The sequence below is a fragment of the Miniopterus schreibersii genome (assembly GCF_964146895.1).
Source record: "Miniopterus schreibersii genome assembly, chromosome: 1".
Taxonomy (NCBI): domain Eukaryota; kingdom Metazoa; phylum Chordata; class Mammalia; order Chiroptera; family Miniopteridae; genus Miniopterus; species Miniopterus schreibersii.
This window is the reverse complement of record NC_138101.1, coordinates 8421106-8437616: the sequence shown is the minus strand read 5'-3', so window position 1 is coordinate 8437616 and position 16511 is coordinate 8421106. Positions and strand designations below refer to the sequence as shown.

Sequence of the window (16511 nt, the reverse complement as noted above, 5' to 3'; positions counted from 1 at the left end):
AACTAATAACATTTTTATATATTCTACTATACTGTTTCCCATACAGATAGAGACATAGTTTTAAAATAGACTTACATCGCCCTGGCCAGTTTGGCTCAGTGGTTAGAGCGTCGACCCGTGGACTGAAGGGCCCCAGGTTCGATTCCAGCCAAGGGTACATTCCTCGGTTGCAGGCTCGACCCCGGCCCTGGTCGGGGTACGTGCAGAAGGCAACCAACCGATGTGTCTCTCTCACACTGATGTTTCTCTCTCTCCCTCTCTCTTTTTCCCTTCCCCTCTCTCTGAAAAGCTATGGAAAAAATATTCCCCGGAGAGGATTTAAAAAATTAAATTAAATAGACTTACATTATTCAATACTGTTTTGTTACCCATTTTTTTCTCCCTTCACAATAAATCTTGAACTCGCTGAAATAATTTTTAATGGTTGTGTGAATATTGCATAATTTCACTTCATTTATTTAAGTAACATTTACGGAGCACCTATTTTTTTGCCAGGTAGAACCCTTATCTCATGGACCTTACAAGCAAGAGAAGTAGAAAGAATATGAACAAACAGAATAGAAAGCCTCTTGTTCATTGTCATTTGAACATCTGAATAATTAAAAATGAAAATCATAGAAGAAAAAACCTAACACATACAAAACATAATTTATATTTTTAAATGTAAGACGGGGTCAGCAAACTATGGCCAAATCCAGCCCACTGCCCATTTTTTGTATGGCTGTGAGTCAAGAATGGTTTTTATAATTATAAATGCTTGAAAAAATATCAAAAAGATTTTGTTACATGTAAAAATTATGTGATTCAAGTGTGAGTTCCAAATCCTTCTAAACCTTTAAAACTTTTCACTTCTGTATTCACACCTAATTTGATACTAGGTTTTTTGCTTTAGTAACTTGCCTTTATTCAGTCTTTCCAAAGCATTCAACCCAGTTTTCAGAAGCACACCACTTACTTTTGACATTCATATATAATCAATGTAGTATGGTGTTAAGTTACCTAGTTACAATAGCAAATACCACTGGCATTAGCAGGTGACAATGAATGTGAGCAGAAGTGTGGTGGTTTTCCAGTGCAAGGATGAAGGGTATTAAGTTGTCCACATGTTGATTGAATGGAGACTGGTTAAAAGAGCTTCTACTATTTTTATGCAAAAACTGAATTACCATTTTGATGTGTTACCGAGCAAGAAGTTCGAAAACACTGAACAGTCCGAGGGATCAAGGAAGGTTCCCTGAGACAGGCAGGGACTGTTATTGGTGGACATTTTGATTGATTCCAGTTTTCCATTATTATAATTAATATGGTGATGGGCCTTTTTTTTTTTTAATCCTTACCCGAGGATATTTTTTCCATTGCTTTTCAGAGAGGATGGAAGGGAGAGGGAGAGAGAGAGAAACATTGATGTGAGAGAGACACATCTATTGGTTGCCTCCCACACGCACCCCAACCAGGGCGGGGGATCGAGCCTGCAACTGAGGTACATGCCCCTGGCTGGAATCGAACCCAGGACCCTTCAGTCCTCAGGCCGATGCTCTAACCACTGAGCAAAACCAGCTAGGGCATGATAGGTGTTCTTGAGACTTCATCCCTGCACTCTTGCTAGGTTTTTTCCCTTGGGGTAGGTTTCTGTGAGCAGCACTCACTTTTGTTACAGTTAGACTCTTGTAAAAGAACATCTGGAAGATTGGGAGAGCGAGACCTGGAGAGAGGAGTATTCAGCGATCACACAGACAAGATGAACTGAAATCCTGACTTGTGCACTACGAAGCTTGCCATTTTAAAAGGCATTTACTACAACGCTCTTCTCTTGCAATCCAAACACCCGCACAGTTTCGTGGGCGGAACTCTCACAGTTACGGAGACAATGGCATAATTATTTTCAAACTATAGTGACATAATCTTGGGCTCAGGCTGTCAGTTCACATTATGACTGTTTAATGGACCTATTTGAAGTTACTCGCTATATTCTGAGCCTCCAGGGCAAGAGGATGTAGCTGGAAAATGCTCCCAGGTTGCTCAAGGCGTCAGGGAAACAGGCAGCTTTCTCTTTCACAGCTCAGGGTCCAGGGGAGCCAGCAGTGAGCACACCAGCGATTCTCCAGGTCTTGTTCCTGTCTCACGAGGACGCCTTTTTCTTAGCTGTGCAGCCTTCGGCACACAAAGCAGAAAGACCTACTGCCAAACTTTGACGTCACCATCAGAAATAATGTTGTGCCCAGTCTTCTGAGGCAGAATGGGTGTCAAATCTTCCTGAAAAGAGGTGCCCCTGCCTGCGGAATCCTGAACAGCTACCATAATAACCTTACTCCTTGAACTTCAGGCTCTTGTTTTGTTAACCTTGCAAAGCCCAACAGACTGTTCAGTCTTTTACTGCTTTGTGCTAATTGTACACTTGGCAGGTGCTGTCATCTCTTGATAACTGCTGTGGGAAACCAAAAATGGCCCCCCAAAAGTTATCGAATCCCTGGAACCTCCAAATGCTGCCTTATTTGGGAAAAGGATTGCTCTGCAGATATGATTAAGTATGTTGCAGTGAGATTGTCTTGTGTTATCTGGGTGTGCTTATACTTATAAGAGAAAGGCAGAGGGAGATTTGAGACAGAAGAGAAGACACAGAAGAGGCCAAGGCCATGTGAAGACAGAGGCAGAGACTGGAGTGATGCGGCCACAAGCCATGGAATCTGGAGCCACCAGAAGCTGGAAGAGGCAAAGAATAGATTCTCCCCCTGAGCCTCAGGGGATGTGGCCTTGCAGGCACCTTGATTTCAAACTTCTGACCTCCAGGACCAAGAATAAAGTTCTGTTGCTTTAAACCACGAGTTTTTGGTGAATTGTTATGACAGCCACAGGCATCAAATAGACTGACTTTCTATCATGATAGCCTCTTGACCGTGACCTAGGGCTTCTTCCTTCTCAGACCCCTGCTGAGGTGCTCTCCTCTGATAACTGTCAGAATCAATTCAGGAGCATATTTAATACAGATTAAAACCAGGGAATTAAAACCTTTGGGTGGAGCTCAGGCAACTGCGCGTTTTAAAAACGACACTGGTGACTGTGACTTTAGCCTAAAACTACTGCAGCAGGCTGGTTATCTCTAGTCTGTGTGATAGTTCCTGGCCTGTTGCCCCCTCTGGGAGCAGAGAGACTTTGCGTTTGTCTTATTTCCTCTACTTTTCTAGAAGTTCTGTAGGCCAGTTTTGCTCACATATTAATATTAATCGCAAATGGCCAGGGCCACCTGCAGCATCTGTCATTCAGCCAATCAAGGGTGAGGCCTGGGCATTTGCATTCTAAACCAGCCCAGGTGATGCTGCAGACTATGGTTTGAGCAAGCCAGATCCGGACTCGCCCTGGCGGGTGTGGCTCAGTGGGTTGGAGCTTCGTCCCATGCACCGAAAGGTCAAGGCTTTGATCTCTGGTTGGGGTGCGTACAGGAGGCAACCGATCAGTGCGTCTCTCGCACATCGATTACAGTTTCCCTCTCTCTTCCTCTCTCTAAAATCAATAAAAACATATCCTTGGGTGAAGATTTAAAAAATTAAAAAGATAATCCAGGCTTGATTTTGTCTTTCTCATTTCTGAACTTCTAACAGCTTGTCTCACAGCGCCTGCTCTCAATGACATCTCAATAATATGAGCTGGGTTACTCTGAGCTGTTAAATCCTTGAGGACAAGGACCTCATCTTATACCTTATTTATATGTCTCTAGCACCTCCATTAGGGCCAGGTCCCAGGGGGTGCCAGTAGGAGACATATTACAGGGCAGGTGCGCCCGCATCTGTAAGGATGCTGACGCATTGCTGGGGTGCAGTACACCCCAGGAAGTGCCAAGGGATGCTGCCAAAATGGCAGAACCCCCTGAGGAGAAGTTCTCCATGTCTTCAGTGAGCCATTCCCAGTTGGAGGTGGGACTTGGAAGGACCCTGCCGATTAATGAGATGAGCAGTAAAGTGCTCTGTGAAGGAGGGCACCACTGTTGAACCAGAAAGCTTCTGTTTTGCTGGGCTTGGGGCCAGAGCTGAATGGCTCCAGGCAATAAAGAGTGATGTGAAGATAGTGCTGTTTATGCCACCCCCACCCCCAATGTCCTCCGTGCGTGCTCCTGCTTGGCTCTCATCCACAGATGCTCCTGGCATCCCGATCCCAATGAAATCATCAGCAGAGTGCAAAGCCAGGCCAAGACGTGGGGAAACCGAGCAGGCTAACGCTGGTCACCCTGCACACCTGCCCTTGGCCAGTGCCCGTGAAGAAGCCTGAGCGTGATGTGAGGAGGCCTGCTGTGGGGAGAGCAATCTGTCTTTAAAAGTTTGTCTGCATTACAGTTTCAGTTAAGCCAGACCATTTCCAAGAAAGTGAAAAAGAACCTGTTTCTGGGTTTCGTTCATTTTCCTGCCAGGGGAGTCTGCCCTTGGAAAGCATGCCCCTCAAACATCTGCCAGTCCTGGCTCTTGCAAGCTCATTAATGGCATTTTCCCAGAGACCCAGAAATAGCAAATTCCATTAAAAGGCTTATCATTAAATACAATACAGTCTTTATGTGGGAGAAAGATGGCCTCTGAATAAAAAGTCCATTAGAGCCATGGGCTAGAAAAATGGGTCAGCTTCCTTGTAAAGGAGAAATTAATACAGCAGGCCAGGGCCAGCAACACTGCCGACATTCATCTCGCAAAGCTTCGCCTCCTCGGGCTGCCAAAGTGCATCTGTCCAGACTTGCTATTCCTGTCCTCAGCCCCTGGAGCAGGGCCCGTTTGTCCTGAGAAAGCCTATCAAATTGTCCGGCGACAGCCCACATAAAAATGAGGGAGGAGATTAGAGCTGAGTCTTGGGTTATGGTTGTGTGTGTGCGTGCGCTCTGAACATAATCGAAACCAGACCACAGGAAAGCAAAAGCTAACAAGTGACTCACTCGCTGACCCCTCTCTCCTTTGGTGGGAGAGAGGTGGCTCATGGCAGAGTCCATGAGCTGCTGTCCCCAGAAAAGAGCTGGTGCAGAGAAGCTCATTTCCAGAGTAGAAGGTGAGTGCTCAGAAGGACCATCCAGCATCCAGTCTCCTCTTTGTGACCTAGGCAAGCTGCAGGGCAGGGCGTAGTGGGCCCTTGGGAGCTGGTTGAGAGTCAGGGAAAGAACCAGCACTGAACCAATGGGAACTGGGGAATGAATGTCCCACTGAGAGTAGCGGGGACACAGCGTCTGAGAAGCACAGACGACAGAGGAGTGAAATGAGCTTGTGTCTGCAAAGGGAGAGCTGTTCCGCTGTGGGGGCCAGGGCAGCAAGGGGCTCCATGATGCAGAATTCAGGATAGTTGGCAGTAGAAGTAGGTGTTCTGGCCCGGCCGGGCGTGGCTCAGCGGTTGAGCATCGACCTAGGACCCAGGAGATTGGGGTTCGATTCCCGGTCAGGGCACATGCCCAGGTTGCAGGGTAGGCAGCCGATCAATGACTCTCTCATCATTGATGCTTCTCTCTCTCTCTCCCCTCCTTTCCTCTCAATAAAGATATATTTTTTAAAAAAAGAAGTAGGTGTTCTGTCCAATTTCAGTAAGATCCCCTGCTAGTGGGTTGTGGACAAAGGATCCACCCCCACAGAAGGAGGGAGTCGGCAGAGTGTCAGGTTCATAGCAAACAACATGGAGAACTTAAGGGGCTTGTAAGACATTGGAGGGGGGCTGTCCCGTAGGAAATCCGACGTACATTTGTGCTAGTTCGGATGTTCAGCAGACATGCACTTGCTCCTATCCCCTCCCATGCCCACGGGCAGAGATCATGCCTCATCCCACTGATGACGAGCTTCTCCCTGAGACTTGCTTTGGTCTTTGGAATGTTAAAGGATGTGAAAGGAGCAGAGGCCTTAACTGTGTTGTGCGGTTTGGTGATCACCTTGAAAAAAGCATGTACTGGGTGGCCACTGCCCCTACAGCCTGGCCCTAAGGGAGCAGACCTGAATCCAGCTCAGGGCCTGGAGCCAAGCCCAGCAGACATGGAACCTGAAACGTAAGGCAGATCTCAGCCCAGTCCAGCCTAGATCAGCTTAATCCCAGTTAACCTACGTGAGAATAAATGCACCTCGTTGTAAGTTCTTTCAAGTTTAGGAGGTGGTTTGTTACATGGCATTATTGTGGGCAATCCCTCCCTAAGGCAGGAGGGCTAGAACTCAGAAAAGATCTCTAAACTAGAGATTCAGTTTTAGGGTTTCTCAGCTCGTAGAGGATAGTTTGTTTATTTGTTCATTTAGTACAAGCCCACTCTATGCTAGGTATTTCCATTCATTGGTATGGAGGAGATTGTCCAAGATCCTCATGGAAATAGGTCTCTTGGCAACATTCCCAGGGAGAATTTGCAGAGGGAGAAAAGAAAGCTGTCAAAGATGGAACCTTGGGCATTGCTGACCCATGAAAAAGAGCCTTCAGAGAGGTGCCAGGAGACACAAGTGAAGGTGCTGTTTCAGAAACCAAGGGAGGAGAGCCTTCCAGAGGTAGTGTTGACTGGTGGCAGATGGTGCAAAGAGGGAAAGTGGGTTGGGCTCTGAAAAAAATCACTATAATTATAAAAGTCATTGGTGGCCTGGGTGTCATTTGAGTGATGGGCTAGGGTAGGGAGAGCCAGGTGTTGGCATCTGTATTAGCCAGCTCTGGCTGCCATAACAAAATACCACAGACTGAGGACTTCAGCAACAGGACAGTGAACTGATCCCTAAAGAGAATGAGTCCAGTGGAAGCAGGAACCTGGAGCTAGAGGGGACTGAAAACCCAAAGGCGGATGGTGTTGGGGTTCCCACTGTACATTTAATGGAAGTTCAAGCCACGTTTCCTTTGAATCTCAAGGATAGGATAGGATGCCCAAGCTGACGTCAGACTTGGACTGCCTCTGAGAAAAGTTCGACTGAATTTAAAATGTGTTGTCTTTATAACAGGGTTATAAATTATAAGGTCTGAATTGACCAAAAGAGGCCGATCCACCTTTTGCCCACCTTTTCCCAACTATCTTTTATTCCCATTTGTATTAAGCTTACCTGACTTTTTTACGCCCTTCAATCAGGTAAACTTTCTGAGCAGAAAGGGAAAATGACATCAGGTGCCGAGGTCATGTGCCATGTAGAGCACTGTGGCTTGGAGTGCATCGCATGATCCCCGAGCAGGGGGCACGTGTCACTCAGGCATCGCACCTGCCAAGTGCCATAGAAAGGCCTCCAAGAATCTTATTTATTATCCTTCTGCCTCACCATGGGCGCAGCCTCACTTATGCAATAAAAATGACAGGTCGCTCTCCCCCAGATGCTTCAACAAACTCGAGAGGTCAAAGCCATCTCTACCTCTTGCCTTGGGGAAAAATGCACGTCACATTTCTGAAACACATGCAAAAGCCCAGGCCTGAAAAAAATAGCCATCTAAATTATCTTCACAACAAAAAACAGCTCTTTGGCGAAGGAATGAAGAGGGAAACGTGGGGAAGTGGCTGATGGAAGATGGTATCTGGGCATCCGGACCCCTTTTCAACACAGCAGCCCGAGTGAGCTTTCGAAAATGTGGATCATGCCCGGCTGGGCGTGGCTCAGCAGTTGAGCGTCGACCTGGGATCCAGGCGATCGGGGTTCGATTCCCGGTCAGGGCACATGCCTGGGTTGTGGGCTCGATCAATGACTCTCTCATCATTGATGTTCCTATCTCTCTCTCTCTCTCCTTTCCTCTCTCTGAAATCAATAAAGATATATTTAAAAAACAAACAGATTAAAAAAAAAAAAAACACGAAAATATGGATCAGATCATGCTGCCCTGCTCAGGGTTCTCTAGGGCTTCCCATCTCACACGGGGTAAAAACCCAAGTTCTTCAATGACCTGTGGGACCTCCATGACCTGGCCCCCTCTCACCTCTGCTGCACTCCCCATTGCTCACCCTTCCCCAGCCACACTGACCTTGCAGATCCATGAACACACACACACACACACACACACACACACACACACCCCGCACCTCTAGGACTCTGCTCCTACACCTCTGCCAGGAGTGCTCTCCCTTGGGCACTTCACTGTTCACCCTCACTTTCATCAGACCTTCATTCACACGTTGACTTCTCCATGAAGCCTTCCTTCAGTGCCCTGTAAAATGTTAACTCCACCCCCTAAATATTCCTTCTTTGCTTTGTTCTTTTATTTAGCCTTTATCACTACCCAGCAAATTATTTATTTTACTTATTTAACATGCTGACTGCCTGACTCTCCAGAATGTTAGCTTCATGGCACAAGGATTTGGGGGGGTGTTAAGCGTGCTGGTAGCCCCACGACCGAGAACAGTGCCTGGCATATCGCGGGTTCTTGGTAAATATTCTCTAAACGACTGAACAAAAGGGGAATGTGTGTGTAAGGAGAAGTATGTTTCACTTTCTGAGGGTCATTTCTTTCTCCTTACAAGAAACTGGTGGTGGATATATTTGTTAAGAAAAATCATGAGTTGTTTGTTTGTTCCTATTTGCTACAAAGCTCCAGGACATGGCTTTGCAGCTCACTTTGCGTGGAGAATCAACAGTGAAGCCCGCTGCGCTGGAAAGGAAATACATGATATGAAACATAAGCCCCACGAGGCTGTACGTTACAGAGCACCTGGGGGCCTAGAGGTTGGCTCCCGGTGACAGTTATCTTTTATCATATTAAATACAGATAATCCTGAAACCACTCGCTCGCCGATTGTGTGTTATCTCAAGACGTGAAGAGTGTAAACAACAGCCCAACTGGCTCCTAAAAGCTACAGTGAAAAATTCCTAACTACCCCCCAAATGTTCCCTGAACTACAAATACCTGCATATGCTTTATATATGCAGGCATAATATTCATTTTCTATTGTCTTTGTCATGTGGGCCATTTAATAGATACAGATTTGTATACGATTCATCAGACATTTCTCATGAGCACCTATTTTGTGCCAAACACCGGGCAAGGTAGAGACACAAAAGTGAGCAAGACAAAATATGGACCTCTTATTACTTCACATCAGGTTTGGCTATGTGTAACAGAAAAACCCAAACTAATGAGAATTTTATTCCTCTCTCACGTAAAAGAGCTGCACAGTTAAAGGGTGAGATGGAGGATTCGTGCTTTTCTATTTCTCTGCTCTGCCATGCCAGCTGCAAGGCTTCATCCTCAAGCTCACCTCATGGTCCAAGATAACTGCTGGAGCTCCGGCCGTGGCACCCGCTTTCCACAGTGCTGGAATGAGAGGGGTAAAGAAGGGTATACCACCCTTCCCACTTAATGAGACCTCCTGGAAGCCCACATAATACTCTTGCTTAGATTTTCTTAAGTAGAACTTAGCCATGTGGCCATAACCAGCTGCAAGAGACTCTGGAAAATTGAATATATTAGCAGGATATCAACTAAAAATTGAGATTCCAGGGGTAGGCAGCGTGTGGAGCAGAATGCCGTCCACTGCTTACCAAGGCCAGGGGAGGACTCCAATTTCATGGAGAAAAGCAAAGATCATAACTATGCCAGCTACCAGACATGAAAGTCCAAACACTTCTACCCACTACTTCTTGGTGTTGGAGTTGCCAAGGAAAACACAGCGCAGTCAAGCACTGGAGAGAACAGCCAATGCTCTAGTCATATAAAGACAGGAGAGAAAGATCAGCTCCCATATTGTGCGTGGGTCCCTCCTGGCCAACGACTGCTCCAGCAGCCAGCACAGCAATTGTGCAGCAGCAGGAGGATCCTTCCCTCCCTCGTGCAGTTGCAGTCGGAAATACTGACAGCTGGGAGCATGCCTGGGGGCCATCGACACACAGGCTTCAGCAGAACAAATGAGCACACATTGATCTTAAACCTGGGAAAGATCTGTACACGAGGTGAAAAGCCCGGCACAGGCTGTGTGGGCCCTTTATCTTCAGGTAAGGAGGTGTTTCAGGCCCAAGGCCCTTCTTCCTGTGGTCGAGCAGGGGTGGAAAGACTGCCTGCATGAGACTGCCTTTCCCAACATGAGTGGTCTCTGCCACAGAACAGGATCTGGTGCCATAAGGGGCTCCAAAGAGGAATGGATATGTGGGAGCAGAGAAGGAAGTCATCAGTTTACCCCAATCTCTTTGAAAAAAAGAGAGGAACACCAATAAGAGAATGCTCATCTCTCTCCCTGTCTTCATACTGGAAGAGACCTGTCCTCAGGTTAGAAGAGATAACTCATGGTGCCCAGCTACCTGCTGAGGGACTCAGTGAATGAATGAACCCTCATGGAGGAGCTTTTGGAAAGCAGGTGACATTGGATCGGGACTGCATGTTGAGGATTTCACCAGGGAGAGAATGGCAGGGAGGCATTCCAGACAGGCGGAGAGGTGTGAGCAGAGGGGGCAGGATCTGAGTGTGCTGCTTGTTTAGGAATCAGTGTGTAACCCAGCATTGCTGTCACTTGGGGTCTGAGGGGCAGTGGCAGGATTTGATGCTGGCTTGTGCAGAGTCTTAAATGCAGGGCTGAGGAGTATCGTGTTATTGGGTGGGCAGTGGGGAGCCCCCCAGGCAGTGCTGTGAGCTGCTACCTTCAGTGCAATGACTTGGGATGCAGCATGGAGGAAGCCTGGAAGGAAGGGAGCTGGGCACCAGGGAGACATGGCTGGGATGGTGAGGGCCTGAGGGGCAAGGGGAGGAGGAGGAATGGCAAGAAGGATGGCAGCGAGGACTGTCCAGCAGTTGAGCCTGTACAGTCTTCAGTACCTGAGTGGACGTGTCCTGGGAGGAAGAGGAAAGGACCAAAGAGAACTTCTGGGATCCCACCTAGGGTGATTGTCTTATGACATCGAGAAGTAGGTTGGAGGATGGGGTAACAAGAGGTAGAGGATGACTTCACTGTGGGACACATTGTGTTGTGATTCCCGATGACTGTCCTCTAGATCATTGCCCCCTAATTGGCTCCCTCCTCCAACTCTGGTCCCCCTATGGTTTATTCTCAACCTAGCATCCAGAATGATCCCCTTTAAGTCAGATCATGGCCACCCTTCTCATCAAACCCACCAGGAACTCTCATCTCTAGGTAAAAGCCAAAGTCCTTGACTCTACAACTCAGGCTCCTCAAGATCCCCAGCAATTATGTCATTTTACACCATTTCCTGATTGTTCTTAAATATTTGTCACTAAATTGTAAGCTCCCAGGGTAAGGACCATGGCTTTCATATCTCTGCATCCCTCTGCTCCTAACATGGCACTTGATGAAGACAAGGACTTCCATGAATGGAGATTGTTGAATTGAAACTGGCTGGTTTCTGAATGTGAGCTACATCAGAGAACAAAAAAAAATCTGTAACACTAGACAGTAATGAGACTTGCCTGCTGTGGGATTATTGTGAGAATTAGATGAGAGAGGGTGTATAAAGCTGTGAGCCCAGTGCCTAGCACCTTATAAACTCCCAGGAACTGTTAGTTGCCATTATCAGCATTGTCAGAATCACCCTCACTGTCAGCATCACCATCATCATCTATTTGTGTCCTTTTAAAAGGGGCTGCTGAGCATCCCAGGTTTTGGAAACTGTGTAAGAATAGTCACTCATCCTGAATTCAGCACTGCAGGATTCTCTGTACCTCTGTTTGACACGCGATGAGTTCAGTACCATGTGTGAGTGTGTGTCCTAAAGACACCTGCTGCTTTTGCTTTTGTGCTGCTTGCAATGTCACCTGCAGGTTGACTGAGCGTGCATTCACTGTGCCGGGGCTTTGCAAGTTCAGCATCCTCTCAGGGTCCAGAGCACCTGAACTGAGAGCCGGAGAAATGAGGAAAAATGAGACATTGAATAGACAATGGTTTGTTTTTTATAATCGTCATCCTTACACTTGCTTTATTATTTTAAAAAACGCATTTAAGAAAGAAGCCTTCAAAGTTACCATTCATGTGAATAACTTTCCTTTTTTATCAAATAGATATTAGATAGAAAAAAGTCACATGATTAATTGGCTTATATCATTTTGGGATTTAAAAAATATTTTATAATTTTTCTTTCCTTTGATCATCTTAATTTACCAAGTAATATGTACTTTGTAGGAAACCAGAAAATGCAAAAAAGCAAAAAAGAAATTTTTAACAATTAAAATCCCCTCTAATTCCACCATCTAAAAATGACTATAGTAGCATGCTGAGATCCGTTCTATGAGTCTTAAATGAGTATTTCTCACAGCTCTCCAGGGGCATCATTCGCTCCCTCTGCGCCTAGGCCCAGACTCTCCACAGAGGTCTTCCTCACCCTGCCCCCAGAGCACACCCTGCCTGTCCTCGGGGCCTGCCTGCACCGACTGTGCCCGTAGAAGGAGCTATAAGCCCTGAGCTCTCCATCATTTGTTCTTTGACACTTTAGCTCACAGAGGGCAAAACCTGAAGAACTCCTGGCCTACCACATCCCAAAATAAGTGAGGGGTATTAATTGGCATTATAATAAGAAAGGAACTCGGTAACCAACTGTTGGGGCAAAACCAATTAAATGTCTTTATAACAGAACTGCCTAACCACGCCTCAAGCCCATTTGACCTTGAGCTCCCTTGTTCACATCCACTCCCTTTGGAAAATATCAGTTTCATTGAACCATTTCGTTACTAAGAGAATAAACTTAGTTTTCTCAGAGAGATTAAAGGACTTGTCTTAGATCCTGCTGCTTGAGAAGGGCAGGACTGGGCCTCGGAACTCAGGTCCCTTGTCACTGGCCCTGTGCATCCTCCAGTGCCCCACAGGGCATTCTTTCCACCTGGATGTTTCGCATGTGCCTGTGTGCGTGCATAAGTGCTTCTTGTTTCCTCTATGAGAGTAGAGACCAAATCCTAACCCATTGTTCTATTTCCTCCAGTTCTGAAGTTGGTGCTCTGTGAACCTCACTGGGCTTTCTTTGAAGGGTCAGGTCTATCAGCTGTGTAGACGTCTGTTCTTGCTGACACAGCATCCATTTTTCTGGCACTAGACTTCCAGTTTCCATTGAGATGCTGGCCGCTCACCCCATTTCATTCCTCAGTCCATGTGGTTGAGGAAGTTCAATCCCATTATCCGGGACCCCACATGACCTGAAATTAACCAATCGGTGTATTCTATCCCATTGGCCGTAGGAATTAGCGTTAGACCCATGACCCTGCTCAGGCGAATGGAGTCAACTTTGAGACTTACTGGAACTGTTGACAAAGAGAAACTCTTTCTGGGGACACACTGAGCTGACAAAATGTAATCTTGGTGCTTGCTGCCTGTGGCTACTTTGCCAAAAACCTGCCAAAGGATAAAGCCGACTCAGAGAAAAGCAAAACTGTGAGATGGTAAGAGATAGTCAAGGTGACATCATTTAAGAGCCTGGATCTATCTTTACCTGAAGCTAGCACTGGCTCTGGGCTTCTCGGGTACATGAGCCAAAAAATTGCCTTTTTCCCAGCCTGGGTTTGGGTTTCTGTTTTTGTATCTAGAAGAGTCCTGATTATTAAATCTGTACATTTCTAGTATTTGGTTGCTGAAAGATTTTAAAGGGGATTTCACATATTTTTACTGGACAGGGAGGCTCAGGCCAAGAAATGCTGAAAGGGCATTATTCCATAGCCCCTGGACTTTTCTTTTTAAAAGCAAAGACGAGACTTTTAGGAGAATGTGCCAAATACATTTTCTGCCCTTAGAACTGGCAGACTTTAAAAGACTGGCTAAGGGAAGTCAGCTAAGATAAGAAGACTGTCACCATTAATGAAAATAGAGGTGATTTTATACTTGATTTCATTATCAGAACCCACCCTGGCACCTCCCAGATACTCACTCCCAGAATGTGCTAATAGGAGTTTGGCAGCTATTGCTTTCCAAAAGAGGTCTGGATTCAGAGTCTGGTACATATTAGGTGCTCACTAAATGTTTATTGATGAATAATTTCTACTATTTTCTGATTTTATAACCAGGGGTGAGTAAAATCACCAAAATGCAATTTTTACCAGTTAGATAGGATAACAATTGCATGCCTTTCTCCCAAGGCAGCCCACCATAAATTTCACGTGCATTTAACACACCTGAGTGGCGTTCTCTCTTCTCTCTGTCATATAGAATTGTTCATTCATTTCTTTCATCACTCATTCATTTATTCATTTACCCTCTGTTGAATTCTGGACCAGGGGCTCTGCTAGATGGTGAGGAGACAATGATGTGTAACAAAACAGCCCCTGCTCATTCAGTAGCTTCTCACACAGGACCTACTGTGTGCCTCCTGGCCCACTGTTTGGAGACTGGACACAAAGTTGAGTAAGTCCTGACTCTGTTCTCCCCTGGATGCTTCTAGCAGCACAAGTCAGAGACAAAAGATGGTCTGGCCCATGAACTTGACCCAGTGTGGCCCTCTCTTTCTGGCATAGATGATCAGTGAGCAACATCTACCACCACCCATAAATTGAGAACAGAACTCCCTGCTGCTGTGCTGAAGGCCACGTGCAGCCAGAGCACAGAAACTCAGCCACGGCTGGGAAGAGAGCTTGCAAAGGTGACCCGTGTGTCATAAATGGATCTTTGGGTTTTGTTAAGGTGTTTGGACAAGGATATTTAGCTCGAAACATACTGTTTATCTGAGGATTATGCAGAAGATACAATAAGTGGATTGAAAAATGTTTAAAGAGATTTTTTCCCCCCCAGAGAACAGTGGAGAAAGTAAAAATTTATTTAATATGGGCATTCAATGTCTTTATGTTTCATACTGTGGGGTTGGCCTTGTAAAACTGCTTTGTGAAGTAAAACTGCTTTTGGGAAGTAAAAGTAACAGCACTCATTGTTGTATCACTTATATGGAGCAAATGGATATACATGTCTATGTAGATATGTACACAAAGCCTGCTTTCAGAATTTACATTTTTAAAAGCATAATTAAACAGATAAACTTGAGGAGTGGCTATTTCTGCTTTTGAGGTCACACAGTTCTTTCGTATGCGTGCTTACAGGTTTGCTGCTCCTACTGGATTACGTCTCTGTTAAAATATTTCCTGCAAGAGGCATTAAGATTCCTCTGTGCTGGTTTTATTCACAGAATAAAATGTATCACTAGCACATATGCACATCTATGGACTAAGTTGGCCAACCAAGGGAGCTGTTGCTAGTCTTTGCCTTCCCAAAAGCTGTAAACAAGTCATTCAGAATTTGAATGACAGGATGGTTCCTTGCCAGGTCCCGCATCTTGTGCAGCTCACTGGAAGGCAGGCAGGCCTGTGTCTGTGTGAGTGTTCGCTTGGGCTCGTAAGGGGGGGGCTCTAATTAAGAGCCTTCTGGAGAGACTGCCCTTACCTTTCAGCTAGGTCTCCATCTGAATTGGTTTGGGAGACATTTGGGCTGCAGTTAATCGGAAGCTCATGCCTCGCAGCTCAATGCCTTGTACAGCTAGGCGCCTAGCAACAGCTTTCTAATAGTGATGGTGAGATTTTAATTAAGCATCTTGGACTCCATCTAAAATTCCACTCCAAGCCCGTTTGCACAGCCCAGGAGCACAGCCTTCTTTGGGACCTGTTCCGAGCCATTTCCATTAAGGGAGGGACAGCAACTACATGACCTTTGCGCTTCTAGGGCATTTCCACACCCAAATCCAGGGCTCTGGCTATTCCTGAGTGTGCTGGGAAGCCATCAGAAGGCTTTGAGCATTGACCGGACAGGAATAGAAGTTGACTGACTTCAAGCAGGCTCTAGATGGCAAGATAGAAGTAAGGATTAAGAGGCCATTGTGGTCCAGGTGAGAGGTGCTCATGACCCAGATTAAGGGGAGTCTGGAATGGTGAGAAGTGAAGAGGTTTGGGATCAGCTGATGGGGTGGATGTGGGATGTGAGAGACAGGGTGGCTCCAGTAAATTTTTAAACCATTTTTTTATTGTGCTAAAATATAAATAACATAAAATTTACCATGTTTAAGCACACAGTTCTGTGGCATTAAGTACATTCACACTGTTATGTGACCATCACCACCATCTCTAGGACTTTCTCGTCCTTCCAAACTGAAACTCTATACCCATTAAACAACAATTCCCCATTCCCTCCGCCCTGTGGACCCTGGCAGCCACCATTCTCCTTTCTATCTCTGTGAGAACCTTATGTAAGTGGGATAATGTGACATCTATCCATTCGTAACTGACATTTCACTCAGCGTAATGTCTTCAAGGTTCATCTGTGTTGTGCCATGTGCCAGAATTTCTTTTAAAGGCTGAATAATATCCCATTATATGTCTGTATCACATTTTGTTTATCCATTCATTTGTTGATGGACGCTGGGCTAGCGTGAATAATGCTATGAACGCGTGTGTACCAATATCTACTCAAGTCCCATCTTTCGGTGGTTTTGGAGCTGAAATTCCAGAAGTGGACCTGCTGGGTTATTGGTAACTCTGTGGTTAATTTTTTGAGGAAGCTCCATATCATTTCCACAACAGAGCCCCATCTCACATGCCCTCCAGCGATGCACAGGGTCCTGATTCCCCCACATCCTCATCAAGGCTGATTTTCTGGTTTTTTTACAATAACCATCCAAACGGAAGTGAAGTGGTATCTCATTGTGGCTTTTATTTGCATTCCC

At 45.9% G+C, this 16511-nt stretch overlaps 1 protein-coding gene across 3 annotated transcripts in view; it reads left to right on the top strand.

The window, feature by feature from the left end:
• Positions 1–16511, top strand: part of FAM184B (family with sequence similarity 184 member B) — a 61471-nt gene that overhangs the window by 7329 nt on the left and 37631 nt on the right. The gene's annotated exons all lie outside the window — the stretch shown is intronic.